At 33.8% G+C, this 15,815-nt stretch overlaps 1 protein-coding gene across 2 annotated transcripts in view; it reads right to left on the bottom strand.

The window, feature by feature from the left end:
* Nucleotides 1-15,815, bottom strand: part of Tmtc2 (Transmembrane O-mannosyltransferase targeting cadherins 2) — a 136,017-nt gene that overhangs the window by 97,333 nt on the left and 22,869 nt on the right. For both annotated transcript variants that reach the window (XR_012719832.1, XM_075297964.1), the window contains exon 2: nucleotides 9,541-10,429. The gene's annotated coding sequence lies outside the window, so the exon portion shown is untranslated. The remainder of the gene's footprint in view (nucleotides 1-9,540; nucleotides 10,430-15,815) is intronic.

Below are 15,815 nucleotides of genomic sequence, written 5' to 3' on the forward strand. Positions count from 1 at the left end.
AATAGTTTTCTAATTGCAACATGTTACAAATAAGTTTATAATTTTTGTCAAATTGAAGAAAATTTATTAAAAATAATTGATTTTTTCTGGTGTTTAAGAAAATTTCATATGTTGAAAGAAAAAATTGGATTTAAAAATTGTTAAAATGTCTTTAGCGCTATACGAAGTTCATGGCAGGTACAATTTTAGTAAAATTTACTCATTTGAGAGACTTATGAACTCAATTTAAGCAAACTTCTGCCATTTTAGGAAAATATGAACTATTTTGTTTTTTTTAGTAAAAGTGTGCACTATATTTGTATACAACTTTTTTTCTTATTTTTAGTTCACGTCATTAAAGTTAGCAAAACATTATTCAAATAAGGAACATTTGCTCATATTGTGCAAAATTTAACAAAAATCAACTAATCTTCATGAACTAAAATAAAGTTCAGTTGGCATTAGAGCCCCTTTTTTCTGGGTGTAGAGAATGGATCTGTTTAATATGCGTATGCAATATAAAGTAAACTGTTTTATGCGCAAAAATAATTCTCTCGTGCAAAAATTCAACAAAATTATATTCTATTTTTTGATTTTTCTTTTTATAGGATACCGTAGAAGTTTGGAGCGATTATGTAATGTTGAAAATGAGCCGAAATATAGTTTACACAAACTTACATAGAAAAGAAGGAAACTCTTTTATAGGAAGAATAAACTACATCGTACGAAAATTGAACCAAATAGCACTACAGATTTTAAGATTTTCACAAAGTGTTGTTAAAACAAAGAAAATGTAATGCCCTGACATACTTTTTAACTTCATTTCATAAAAATACTCCCTCTCATAGAAGAAAAATAAACCAAAAGTAAAGGAACGATTTATTGACGCCAAATCGTTACTATTTGTATCATATCTTAATATTTTTGGGAATCGTACGAATATTTTCTTCTGCGTTAGCTCATATTGAACTTATGTGTACGGCAAATGAATTTTGTACTCACGTTTAGTTCATAAAATGTTTGAGACAAAATTTCATTGAGCTGTGGGAAATTTCGTAAAAATAATAAAATTTAACTACGAACAAACATTTTGTTTTGCAGTATAATACGAAATATTTAGGTGAAATTTGTCCTTAGTTTAACTACGGGCTTTTTTCAGTATACTACGAATTGCTTAAGAATAACATTTTCTAAATCATTTTCTTTTGTTTCATAACCACACCATTTCACACGACGATCATAACATTTTAGATTATGAATATGTTCTTTAGCTCTTACATTTTAGATGGCCACCCTGTTCGTTTAATTTGAACAAAGTGCTTTTCATCAAGATCATAATATCCTGCTAGAATACCATCTTGAACATGGTTGCGGTGAAAAAGGTTGCAGTGAAAGTGCCAGTTTGCTCTTCGAATATGATTGTGACAACCATGTGTCTTATCTGCGTGTAACACTTTAAGCAAAGAGGCCCCACAAAATTAAAAGAGAAATACCAGCGCGCATATAAAGGCGTAATTATTTTCGAACATTCACATTTGGGAATTCGATATTGTATTCAGTGTGGCGTTTCATTTGTTGTTGCTGTAATCGTTTGCTGCGAATAAAGCTGTAGCGACAAACAAGATATAGGAACAACAACAGCCACATTAGGGCACTGTCCTTGGGTTCCTTTTTTATTGGGAATGATGATGGTGTTTCCATATCCTAGTCGACAACTCGCCTGCCATCATCGGCATCAACAATAAAAGAGGCTACACAGAAATTTCCCCACGGCCATTTGAATTCGTGCCTTGCATTGACAAATATTCTGTTTTCTCCGTATTGTTGTTATTGGTATTTTTGTAGTCACTTTTATTTGAATTCTCGTTTGCTCGCTTTGTTGTTTTTTTTTTTGTCGTCATGTCCGGCATCTAGCGGACCATTTGGGAAGTTCAATTTTATTACGACAGCAATGGATTTAAATTTTTGTTAAATCTTTATTTGAAACGAATTGAAAAATGTTCACACAAAAGGATTTTCCTTTCGACTTTATTTTGATTTTTAAGAAGAATTCTTAAGGCCATTGTCCCCCGGCCTGGCACGTTGGGCAATTTAACCGAAGGCAGGGAGGCATGAAGTATAAGAAATTTTGAAAAAAAATGTCCAACTATTTAATTGGTTAATTTGCCAGTTTGGCATTCAGCTTTAAGTGTAATTGAGTCAATTCGATGAACAAAGTGTTTTCGAAAGAATGTCATTTGATTTTATTTCATTTTATTGTGTAATTTATTTTGTGGAACAAAATTTCCAGTGTAATTAGAAATGGTTTCGCGTAAACGTGGAGGACGATCAAATGGGATAGTGAACTGCGTGTTAAAAAAGAGGGTATAATTTGGCTAACCGAAATTTTTTGAACTCAAATTTGAGAAAAAAGAAAACTCTAAAATCTTGAGCAACTTCGATTTTGTTGTTATCGCTCGTTCTCTCGTTTCATATAACTGAAATGATTATAGATTAAGTCACTTGACTTTAGAATTAAATTTCGTTTTCATTCCTTTTGTAGAGAAGATAATAATACTTAAACAAATTAAAGTACTTGCACAGAAAAAAATTTCCGTAGTTAAACTAACGCTAAGTTTAACTTATTTTTATTGGAAACAATTATTTGCTAGAAGTTAAATTTTATTATTTTTTTGAAATTTTCCACAACTTAATGAAATTTTACTTTTTTATGTATGCTTCAAAAATTTTATGAACTAAATGTGGGTATAAAGTTCAGTGACCATACAATGATTTTCTTCTTTACTTTCAGTTACTTTTTTTCTATGAGAGGATGTAATTTCGTGAACTACAGTTAAAAAGTACAAAAGGGCATTACATTTTCCTGGTTTTAACAACGCTTTGTGGAAATCTCAAAATGTGGAGGAAAATTTAGTTCAATTTTCGTGCTAGGTAGTTCATTCTTCCTATAAAACCGTTTACTTTTTTCGATGGAATCGGGCAGCACTCAGTGATAAGAGAGAAGTTCACCAATGTGGTATCACAATGGACTGAATAGTCTAAGTGAGCCTGATACATCGGGCTGCCACCTAACCTAACCTTTTTCGGTGTGCCACAATGTCTCCATCTTCCTGCCTGTTATAATCACACTACACACGCAAAGAAGGAATATGATAATCTCAAATAAGTTTCAAGAGCAAAATGTTATTTTTGGATATAGACTATGGAACATTTTGTTTTCTCTCAAACAGAAAATGGTTGCCGAAATCAGATACATAATTTCCGAAGAAATAACAGAGTTACGAAAAACATGTTACATGTTCCCAATCCAAAAATAAAGTTTTGCTCGTGAAACATGTTTGAGGTGATCATCTTCTTCTCTAATTGCAGTCTTCAATGAAGTAGCCACCGTTCTGGAATTTGTTACAGCCATTCGGTACCTGAGTTTTTTTATCCTCTTTAATTTGGGTAGCAGATAGGGCCCATTCTATTTAATGGTTTTATGTAGACCCAGTACACTCATAGGAAAAATCATGCACGGCGTGCTTATTTCAAAACGATTCGTTCATGAAAGTGAATCAACACACATGTGGTGTCAAACTGAGAACAGGTGGTGTCAATCTGACAACGATAAAATGACACCATGCGTTGTCAAAACTAGAGGTGTGCACGTGAGTAATAGTTTACTCACGCACACTCACGACTGAAAAATCATACTCACGCACACTCACGCACTATATTTTTTGGTAGGACTCACGCTCACGCACACTCACGAAAAGAAAATTTGTACTCACGCCCACTCACGCACGAAAACGTCGTGACTCACGAAAAATACCGTGACGCACTAAAAATATCGTGACTCACGAAAAATATCGTGACTCACGAATAATTTTATGATTAATTTACCTTACCGAAGTGTCTGAAATCATGAGCATTATTAAAATCGAGAGTGTTAATAAACTCTTAACATCCCAGGTGTCACTAAAATTGTAATTGAATTTAACTCTTAAGCGTTTTATGTTGGAGAGTAGGAATATTTTCGTGAGTGTAATTCTTTACTCACGCACGACATTTTGGTTTGTTAATCACGCTCACGCAAACTCACGCTGTTGTCATGAGTGTGACTCACGACTCACGCACGAATCACGAAAATGTTCGTGAGTCACGACAATTTCGTGTCACGTGCACACCTCTAGTCAAAACCACAACCAGCGTTCATGATCTGACATCGTTATGGTTACGACTTTATAAACAAAACTAAAAAAAGATTTCTGCTAGCGTGACTCGAACCTGTGTTTTCAGCACCATACGCGTTAACAGTCGCCTTACCACATTGTACCACCGAGGGAGTTACCATAATAACATCTAACGATTATTTTAAGACTTTCATGGCCAAAGAAAAACGAATGCCGTTCATGAAATCGTGAACGCCCGTGGACGAAATTGTGAACATTCCGCTTTGATTTTTTTTGAACGTTTCCGTTTCATTTTGTCACCGTCCGTTCACGACTACGGATCGTAATTTTTTCTATTAGTGTATACACCGATTCTTGCATTATGCTTCTTTTGCATCTCGGAAGTCTCACATTGAAGCCGATTCGATTTCAATCTATCGTTACTTAAGACCCACATTGAAATGTGTTAAATTTAGACTTAATTTATTTTTAGAATAGTTAGTCTGTAGGTCATGTATTCCATATACTGAATTAATAAGTAAATACTTATTTGTATGGGGCGGAATTTTTTATTAAGTATCCTTTTAAAGCGATCTTTTAGAATTGCTGTTCGTATAGCCTCCATACTCACTTATCCCCCAAGTCCATTTAATGAACATAAATCACAATTTTTATTTGATTAATGATTTCCCAAAAATTTGGTATCGACAGCTATTTGAAATCCATACATACATGAAGAGAAATATGGTTTACATTGGTTCATTCTCTAATATGGTTCATATATAGAACGATCTGCGGCTCTACGGCTGTAAGCTCAAAGAATACAAAATCGAAGCTGCTGTTCTTTATGGACCCGGATTGATGTACACAATACCAACATATGATTTTTGAGCACTTCCAATTATGAAATTTATAATGTTTGTCATACCGAAATATTTCTATATCGTTTATTACAGTCCGTTCATATTCTCAAAGTCATAACTATTATTAGATTTGCGTGAAATTCGAGTCTTTTATCGTTTATAGAAGAAACCAAAACTTCTTTACCAGCTCTTCTACGGTTTCTCTAATGTTTACACTTGTGGGAAACTTTTTCGAAGTCAAAAACAATTCATGCGTCCTTATATTTTCATATCTAAAAGTTATTTCATTGGAAAATTAAGTGTTGGGATAACTTCTTGCAAATGTGTTGATCCTATCCTTCCAACACATTGACTTCATCACTCATTGTTATTTGAAAGTACATTTCCATAAATATTTAAAATTTAATCAAAACAAATTGTTAGGAGAATATGTTTTCACATTCTCCACTCCATAATTTTCGGAATCATGAAAATGTCACGTTTATCCTATTGTTCTATTTGCAACTTTTCATCCATTAAAACTCTTTCAAGCAACGATATAAGCCTTGACAGAGTTTATGGGTGTTTGTCTGAATTTTGTTTTTTTGTTTTTAGCCAAAAGGCGGTCAAAAGTCAGCGAAACCAAAGCTTGGATTGACGATTCAGCAGCTGCTGCATTGGAAAACTTATCAAAGCTTTGCACGTTTTGCTTACCATTGCTGCAGCTGCACAAAAGCCATAAAAAAAAAACCAAAACACAAAGTTCGCTCTGTATTTGGCTGCCTGAAATTTGGCCCATTTCGGTTCTTTGTTTTTGTAGTAGACACTGGTAGTTGGGTAGTGGGATGAATCGTGTCACAACAGTGACACAGAAACAACAGCCATCCTTTCTCATCCCCTTCAATAACACCAAAATGCCAACAAGCAACTACAACAACAATGATTGCTGAACTAAATCTGAAAATTTTGTACCGTCGCCTGTAGTCATAAAAAACTTTTTTGCGTTGATTGAAAAACTTCACAAAGAATGTGTTCGACCCATGTATGGGTGTTTATGAGTGTGGACGCGAATGTGGGTGTGAAGCTACAATGGCGACGATGGCGGCATGCATTGTTCGTTCATTCGTTTCATAATAACTGCAGGCTTGTCGAAGTCGAAGGAGTTTTGTAACAGTGTGAGTGAGTCAGGCATTTTTGCCTTCCATTGTGGCCTAAAGTTTTAAATATTTATAAAGGAGGGGCTTTCAAGCATTTATAAAGCTTGACTAGCAAATCGTATGAGTCTATGCCTCAAAGATACACCGAAAGAAAAAAAAAAACGTGTGAGACATATAACTTGTAACTAATTTTAGGTATAGTGAATAACCTTCTTTATTAGGACCTATAGGTTACAAAATATTTTCATAGGCCAAGAGGGATCTGAGTTGATAATTTTTTGGAGTATTCACCTTTAGAATTAACAACGTTCTGTTCCAGATGTCACATGAAGAAGATGTAACAATGAGTAATGCCATGGCGAACATTCTGTTTTTCAAGTCTCCCTATGAAAGGGATTTAAAGTCACAGACTTGGCGATCGATAGATGAAGGATAATCGGATTCTAATTTTAGATCATCAGTTTTTCAATGTTCAAAAAATAAGCTGTACCTAACATGTACCATTGTTTGTGGATACACAATTTTATACGAACCGAGTTTTAAGCAGATTGTATAAATATTTGTCTCGTGTAAAGTTCAGGACACCGATTTAAAAGTCCATAATTAGGTACAGCCTAATTATGGACTTGGTCACTGGCTAGCACGTACCTACATCACCTTCAGAATGAATATATAAACCGATATCGGTTTATATATACATTTAGGGTTAGTTGTGACCCATTTTCAAAATTTTGCATCGGTCGGATGAAAATGGATAGATCGAGAAAGAAATTATGCTTCTTCAGTTTAGCATTGCAGAATTATTTCACAAAAAATAAGAAAAAATTCATAAAAAATCAGAAAAAAACTCTACATGTTTTTTGTACCAAAACTCACGGCGGGAATTATTGAATTGTGCTTTGAAATATTTGGTAAAAATTTATTCTGGCAGAAGAAGAAGAATAAATTCTGTCTTCATGTCAATAATGTCGAAAGTAAACAAGTAAGGAAGATCTAAAGTCGGGCGGGACCGACTATATTATACCCTGCACCACTTTGTAGATCTAAATTTTCGATACCATATCAAATCCGTCAAATGTGTTGGGTGCTATATATAAAGGTTTGTCAAAAATTCATACATTTAAATATCACTCGATTTGGACAGAATTTGATAGACTGTTACAAAATCTATAGACTAAAAATTTAAGTTGCCTAATGCACTAGGGTGGAACACAATTTTGGTAAAAAAATATGGGAAACATTTAAATCTGAAGCAATTTTAAGGAAACTTCGCAAAAGTTTATTTATGATTTATGGCTGCATATATATGTATTAGAAGTTTAGGAAAATTAGAGTGATTTTTACAAATTTTCAAATAAGCAGTGGCGATTTTACAAGGAAAATGTTGGTATTTTGACCATTTTTGTCGAAATCAGAAAAACATATATATGGGAGCTATATCTAAATCTGAACGGATGTCAACCAAATTTGGCACGCATAGCTACAATGCTAATTCTACTCCCTGTGCAAAATTTCAACTAAATCGGAGTTAAAAACTGGCCTCTGTGGTCATATGACGGACGAACGATATATATGGGAGCTATATCTAAATCTGAACCGATTTCAATAAAATTTGGCGCCTTTGAATACACTACTAATTGTACTCCTAGTGCAAAATTTCAACAAAATTGGGGTAAAACTTTGGCTTCTGGGACCGTATTAGTCCATATCGGGGGAAATATATATATGGGAGCTATATCTAAATCTGAACCGATTTCAATCAAATTTACCAAACATTGGTAGAATGTCAATTCTACTCTTTATGCAAAATTGCACGAAAATCGGTAGTAAACTTTGGCCTCTGTGGTCATATGAGTCTAAATCGGACGAAAGATATATATGGGAGCTATATCTAAATATGAACCGATTTAGCTGATATTATGAAAGTTTTTCGAGACTCATAAAATATTCGGATGCACTGAATTTGAAGAACATCGGTTGATAAACACACCAATTATGACCAGATCGGGGATAAATATGTATGGCATCTATATCTAAATCTGAACCGATTTTTTCCAAAATCAATAGCGATTGTCTTTGTCCCAAAAAACAACCCTATGCCAAATTTGAGGACGATCGGACTTAAACTGCGACCTGTGCTTTGCGCATAAAAATACATGAACAGACAGACAGATGGACATCGCTAAATCGACTCAGAATTTAATTCTAAGACGATCGGTATACTCAACGATGGGTCTCAGACTTTTCCTTCTTGGCGTTACATACAAATGCACAAACTTATTATACCCTGTACCACAGTAGTGGTGAAGGGTATGAAAAGGCTGGAAATGGATAAAATCCAATCCTAGCGGAAAAAATGCTTCCAAATTTCAAACGCTGCTTCACACGAACATTTAACCACATAATATATTAGCAAATAGAATGTCAAAGCTAATATATCCAAATGTTTTTTTAACCCTTTGACTAGCAATGTCCACTTAGGAGGACATTGGAAAACGACGCCAATTTCTATTTCTCCAGTTAGTTTCGATTTATTTCTCGATGTTATTTTAAAGTGGAGACTTTAATCTTAATAAGTTATAAATATTTTCCGTATTGGTGAACACTAAAATGCATTTTTATGAACTTCTTTAACAATAAACGAAAATACGAACTTTTGAGACCATTTTTGACTATATGCCTCTAGTAAATGGACATTCATACAAAATGGACATTCTTGTATTTTTTCTCACACTTCGAAAGATATTATAGGCCAAATAGCGTTTATTTTCATAAAGCCATTTGGTCACAGTTATTAAGTTTTCAGAACAAACTCATTACAATTTGTGTTCTACATGCTGTTAGGACAAGTAAAAACAGAAGAAAAATAAAAGTTTTTAACATAAGATTTCGGTAGTGAAAAAGTTAACAAAACAGTAAAAGTGGTGTGAAGTCCTTTATAGTATTTATGTCTTATATTCTGCCAAGCATGAATACATGATCTTTTTTGCCAAATTTTGCGGACTTACAACAAACCCAATCGCAATTACTGTTATTTGATTTCCTAAATTTTTTTTCCGAAAAAATCTAAAACAGCCCATGACAAAATGGGCTAAGAAAAAAAAAATTAATAAAAGCTTAAAGAAAATTACTTAGAGTGTAGGCATTGTTTGGCGACACAGAATGTGAGCGAGGGAGACGCACACCTTTTGTAAAAATGTAATTTGTATCGTTGGTGTACGGCAAAAACTTTCTCCATTTTGTTGTTGTTGTTGTTGTTGTTTTCATTTTTTGTTACCCCTCCGGCCTGAAGTTTTAATTTAATCAACACTCTTAACCTTTTTGAATTCTACCGAGTTGTCTCTCCAACATTTCACTGTTGACACAATGTGTCGTTTTACTCTTCGGTTTTGATTTACTTGTACTCACCTTGACATGGGAATTTCTCTCTTCTCCGGTTGGCAATACAAGCCAACGTTTGTGGTCTTGGCTTTTAAATATTCAGCTTTAAATCCTTCGGTTGCATTGGAAAAACAAAGGAACAAATTTGCTTTTGTTTTTCGTTTCGTTTCTCTTTTGTGCTCAAAATTTTTGGGTGATAAATCGTAAAACTTTTTCTGTCACATGTGATTAAATATTTTCATAATTGAATTTCTGCGATCCGCTTGGATGCAGTTTCTGTGGTTGTTGTTGTTGCTGCCTCTGCCTCTGTCGCTGCAGTACTTAGTTGAATGATTTTTAATTTGCTTTAATTGAAATTAATGTCACTGTCCGCTATTGTGGCAATGGTGATGGTGGTGGTGATAGTTGATGCAAAATTTGTTGATGATGGGTGTTGACAATAATGTTGCTCATCTACTATTGTTGTTATTGTTGTTGTTTATATCGCAGTTGTTATCCTATTCTTTTTGGTTTAGTTTCGTATTGGGTGTCAGAGATAATCCCGGTGCAGCCGTTGTCAATAGTCCTTTCATTTGCCATTTATTTATTTTTTAAGCATTTGCGGAAAATAATTATGATATTTTTGTTGGTGTTGTTGTTTATTTTATAGCTGCCACTCTCAGTTATATTTCGACTTGGAGGCGGTTTTGGGGGAGTGACAAAAATTTCTGGTCAACGGGGTATGAAATTGTCCCCCACTATTTTTCTATAATTAAATTTGCTATGACATTTATTTGCTGTTAATTGAAATCTATTTTTATTCGCTTGCTTCGTTCGTTTGCTTGGCTTGGCTTTGGTTTTTGTCGCTTTGACATTCGTGCTTTGTGTATCAAACAACACCGCCAATGACCGTCATCATTAATTTTGAATGCCGGTTCTACAAAACAGAAGAGAATACAAAAAATTCACATAAATAAATAAAATGGGTTTAATTAGTTCATCTATACTAGGTTGTTATACACATATATGTGTGTGTGAGTGCTTGTATTTGTATATGCACTGGGATTGTTTTTCTATCTTTGACATGAAATTTGCATTTATCTATCGTTCATTGATTTAGGCTTAGGCTACATAGAGGATAGCTGTGACAGAGGACAAATTGCTTGCGTATATCATCACATCGATTACGATATGGATGGAAGTAAAATTATTTACAAAATTGTTGTATAAATAGAATAAAATATGGCACATATTGGAGGATTTAACTGTGTTTTTGTTTTTGTTCGTCGCAACTAATATTGCACGTGTCATTGACAGAAGTGTAATTAAATGCGACAAATTCTAATGATAAAATATATTTATCGAGATTATCAAATCCAACTGTCCTAGTCAGGCAGAAGAATATACAATTTTTAATATTCGCAAATGAAACCTGAAACCTCATTATAAGACGACCACAAGTCTTTAGTATAAAATCATAGAAGGAAGGTACAAAATGTAATATTTCTTCATTGTTTTAAATTGAAAAAAAAAAACCAAATTAAAGGGGAAATGGCCTTGAAGAGAAGGTTCGAGGTAAACGATTTTAATTCAACGGAGACCAAGTGAAGGCACTGTCGTGGATGTACCTCAATGCGATGCTAAGAGGACTTTAAATGTATTATAAATCTTATCTTGTAAAATCTATTTATTTCCAAAACATTTTAAAGTTCGTCTTAAGTCATTACTTTTATGTACATCCAAAAATGATCTTATGGACACATATTTAACTTTCACTTCACAAGAAGTTTGGGTTGTCATACCGACATATATAAAAAATAATTTAATACAGTGTTCACAATAAATTGAAATCTTTTGGCTTTTATCGAGTATAAATCATAGTAAGGATAAATAAAACATGTATATACTACCGTAAGTTTGGTCATGTCGAATCTTATGTACCCTCCGCCGTGGTGGCGTAGAAAATTCTACTAAACACTGTCATCCACAATCGAATTAGTTGGGTTGTGGAAACACTAGCCGATGCCAAGGTATCTTAAAACTTCTTAACATTGTTTTCTAAATTGGAGTCTATGCTAGACAAAAAAACGACAGATTAAATACGAATATAAGCCAATTCAGTTCATGATTTACGCACGGTAACTAGAGAACCAAATTTGAAGTGGATCGGATGAAATTTGTTCCTTCATGAAGCCCCTGAAATTAAATTTTGCGTTTGGTTTATACAGGGGTTACATATAATTATGAACCGATATGGACCAGTTTTTGTATTAAATAACCAGAAAAAAAAAATTGCAAGTTCTTTTAAAGGCACAACTTTAAAAACACTTCCAAAAATGTCCTCCAAAAGATGTTCTTTATTTTAATTACACAGGAAGTTCTTTTAATTCAATTTTATATAAGTAATTTTTTGCATATTTTTGATAAGTAATATTAACTTTGCGAATTTTTGAAAATATGTGAAGTCAAATATTTAAGACTAGCGTTAGAATACATTAAAAATTATAAAAATAATTTATTTGGCAAAATATCACAAAATTTGTAATTCACATCCAAAATTCGGATCACACCTTAAGAAGTGATACAAATTCAGGGCAACGGCTGTTGAAATGTACATCCGTCCTGTTGACGAAAATATTTGCATTTTGTCAACCCATATAACACTCAAAACCATCGATCAAAATACCGTCGGCAATTTCATCCAAATAACCAAAACTTCATTAATGCACATGCAAAACTTCATTATCATCATCGGCATTAATGATCATCGATCACTTCATTAGCAGAGATCAATGCATAGTTTCTTTCGTTTGTAACGTTTGCTATGCTTGCCCCCCACTTCATCGTTGTCATCACCACAGCATCAAACCCTAAGCAATATCATAGCATATCGAACCCATTACTTAAGCAATGCATGCATCGGTTCATGTTGGGGATTGCAGAAAAGCAGATAGCAGCTGTGTGCAGAAATATATTATCAAACATATATATTTACAATTTACATTGGCACGTTTGTATATGCAAATGCATTGATGTTGCAACATTGTCATCGAACATTGTTTACTTTATCGTCGAACGTCGACATGTTTGATACATCTCTGCAAGATGAATATACAAACGTATGCAATTATATACTTTAAGTTTTACATTTATGTTTATGTTCAATATATTTTTATGAGGTTTCAAGTATTGAATAGAAAATAAATTCTGTCTCTCTATTTTTGGCAGTCAAACAGTAAACATCTAAGTATCATTACTTTTCTTGTATTATTAACAATTTTTCTTCCAGCAAATAAATAAAACTTGTTCAACCCTTTTATTGAGAATTTTTTTTCTTTTCAACTTTCAACATTTCTGAGATAAAAGGGGATTTTTCTCAACAGTCCCATGACAAGCCCATGTTAAATTCATTGCTTCTGCACCAAATTTGCACCACTTCCAGATCCAAAAGGAACATTTTCACTACTTTTTGGCGACGCTTTTTTTGCTGGGTACTGATATTTCGTACCAAATTTTAATCGGATAGGATGAAATTTGCTTTTCCAGGAGTCTCTGGGAATCGGTTTATAACGATAGCTTGTTCGGTTAGTGTGATTTCAACAGACGGACGGACACCACTAGATCAAGTCGGAATTTCACAATGACCCAAAATATATACTTTATGAGGTCTGAGACCAATATTTCTATGTGTTTCATACAAATTGACAAAGTTAAAGTATCCCCATCCTATGGCGGAGGTTTTAATAACGGAAATTCCCAAAAATATGTGAACCATTCTATGTTTAAGTGGAATTTGCAATAAAATATGTGCTAGTATTATTCAAAACGTTTGAAATAGTATCTGAATGCAATTTCAATATAGTATCGCAATTAAAGCATACTACTTCAAAAATATAACAGTAAACACCGTCTGGTGTTGTTTAGCAGACCATTTTCTATGAGAGCATATCACTATTACCACCCACATTATGCATATCCCATAACTCAGAAACATAGACTGTGTCAATCTCGCTCCCTGACTATAAATGAAATTGAATAATTCCTCCTTATTTCCTGGAAATCCCATAACTTTTTATTTCCTCGATTTTAAACTGTTATGGGAATTTATGTAAGAACTTCGAAACAATATTGCTCAAGTGTTTCTTAACTGAAATTATTTCTAATTCAGATAATTGTTTCTTTTTGTTGTTCGTGAATTATGGTATACTTTTATCAATTTGTCCTTTTAAGTTAGGAGCACGTACGAAGACAAGGCCCTACCAACGGACAAAATGGCCGTGACTGAGGGAACGTGCGAAGGTGAATGTATGTAAATGAATTTTTAATGCCCGTATTCATTTTGGAATTTTTTGAAATTTAAATAAATGTGTGTGAAGGCAATCAATCTGCCGGTCACAAAGTTACAGGTCACGGGCTTTGTAATGGGAATTTGTCACTCCTCGAGCCTGTCAGCAATGCCAGACACTGATAGACTGGCGGCCAACACTCTGAGTCGCTGAATGTTTTGTGGGTGGTAACTGTTATTTTTTATATTCACAGGTGGCTGTACCACCCCCATGCAACACGGAAACACACACACAAATGCACACCACCTCATCGGCAATGAAAATTAATGTTGAAAAAAATCTATTCTGAACGTGAAATTTTCAGTGGGTGTATGTGTGATTATTTATATTGAATCTATTTCCCACCGAGATGATTTGTTTGTTAATGGTGTGAATTTGTACAAATGTCGTGAGTTGATATATCCGGTAGAGTGCCACCGAGCTTCTCGAACACATCAAAAAAAAAGGTAGAGCAAAGCTAATTGTTGGCAATAGCTTTGAAAGACCATTTTTCCATTTTGAAGTGCCGGGAACGGAAAGTCATGTCAATTTTAGTTAATAGACAGTTTGATTTACTGACGAGGGCAATGTGGCCTTGGCATATACCAAAGAACTGGCATATTCAAAGTGGTATCAAAAGTACAGGTGGTTGTGTTGGTAACGCCTCTAAAAATAACAGCATTTTTAAATGTCATCATTGTGTCACTAATAAAGGGAAATATTAACTTGATGGTCTTAGTTTTATAAAACGGCGAAAGGGCGTCATGAAAATAGACGACACTACTCTGGCATACCATGTAGTGATTTGTTGGATCAAAACGATTTAACATTTAAATTTCTCAGAGCGTTCCTCATTGGGTTCCTAAAAATATACTTTTCTAGTAGAAATTATTTGTGATTGGCGAACCATGTTAGTTTCTCAAAAATATACATATGTTTAGCGAAAAAACAAATTTTTGCGACAAAAATGTTCGCAAACTCATATTTTCCTCTTCAAGCATATTTGATGTGATCATATTCCTTCTCTGCGTGCATATATACATAATTTAATATAGATCTCATATCCATTGATTTCCATATCTTACTTCTTTAACGAACGATTGACTAGATATTGGCTTGCTAAGATTGTTTGTGCCTCCTAATGCCAATAACTTGAACAATTTGGATCCATACTGTTTTATAGTGCGAATAAACTTCGATTTTTTTGATTTATTGATCTCCAATAGTTTGTAGACTTTTCATACTAATGATTTGAATAATTTTAAACTCCACTTTATTTAAAGTTGAAAATTTTGATAAATAAAAAATACATTTTTCTATTTGGCCATATAATGTTATCTACTAATTCTTATTCTTATTTATTTAGCATTCATTTTATTCCCGTTCTCAATATCCGATACATCATTTAGTCAATGAACTCTATCATTGTATATGCCACCATCACTATTGAGGTTGAGCAGGGTCATTTCAATTGTTTTGATCCACAATTTGTTACTATTTCCTTGACCAAAAATGATTTTCTATGTTCGCATCCACAGAGTGGTGAGTTTTTGTGCTGGTCAATCATTTGTAGCCGGAAACATGTTGATTTGGCCTTTAACACAATCAGCAACACTTTATTTTGCAATTTCTTGGCAAAATCTAAACTAAAATACTTTCATTTGGAATTTCAAACGTAAGGAGGAAGTGAGGGTCTCCCTCAATAAACAAACTGATATACACTGGGCCATTGGAAACAGAAGAAATCTGTACAAATAACAAATGCAAACAAGCCGGGAAAAATCTCTTGCCAGTCTTTGCTTTGGCTCTGCATCCTTGTAGTTTTTTTCTACAGCCCCTAACGTGACGACAACTTTGTTGACATTTGATCTGGTACTGCTGCCTCAGAGAACATTGAAGAAACCAAAAAAAAAAAGACAAAAATGAACATAGTGCAGAAAACTATAATTCAAAATAGAGCAATGGTAGAGAAGGCGCAGGAGGTTGGGAAACAAAACC

The sequence above is a fragment of the Haematobia irritans genome, chromosome 2, assembly GCF_050003625.1.
Source record: "Haematobia irritans isolate KBUSLIRL chromosome 2, ASM5000362v1, whole genome shotgun sequence".
In the NCBI taxonomy this organism is placed as follows: domain Eukaryota; kingdom Metazoa; phylum Arthropoda; class Insecta; order Diptera; family Muscidae; genus Haematobia; species Haematobia irritans.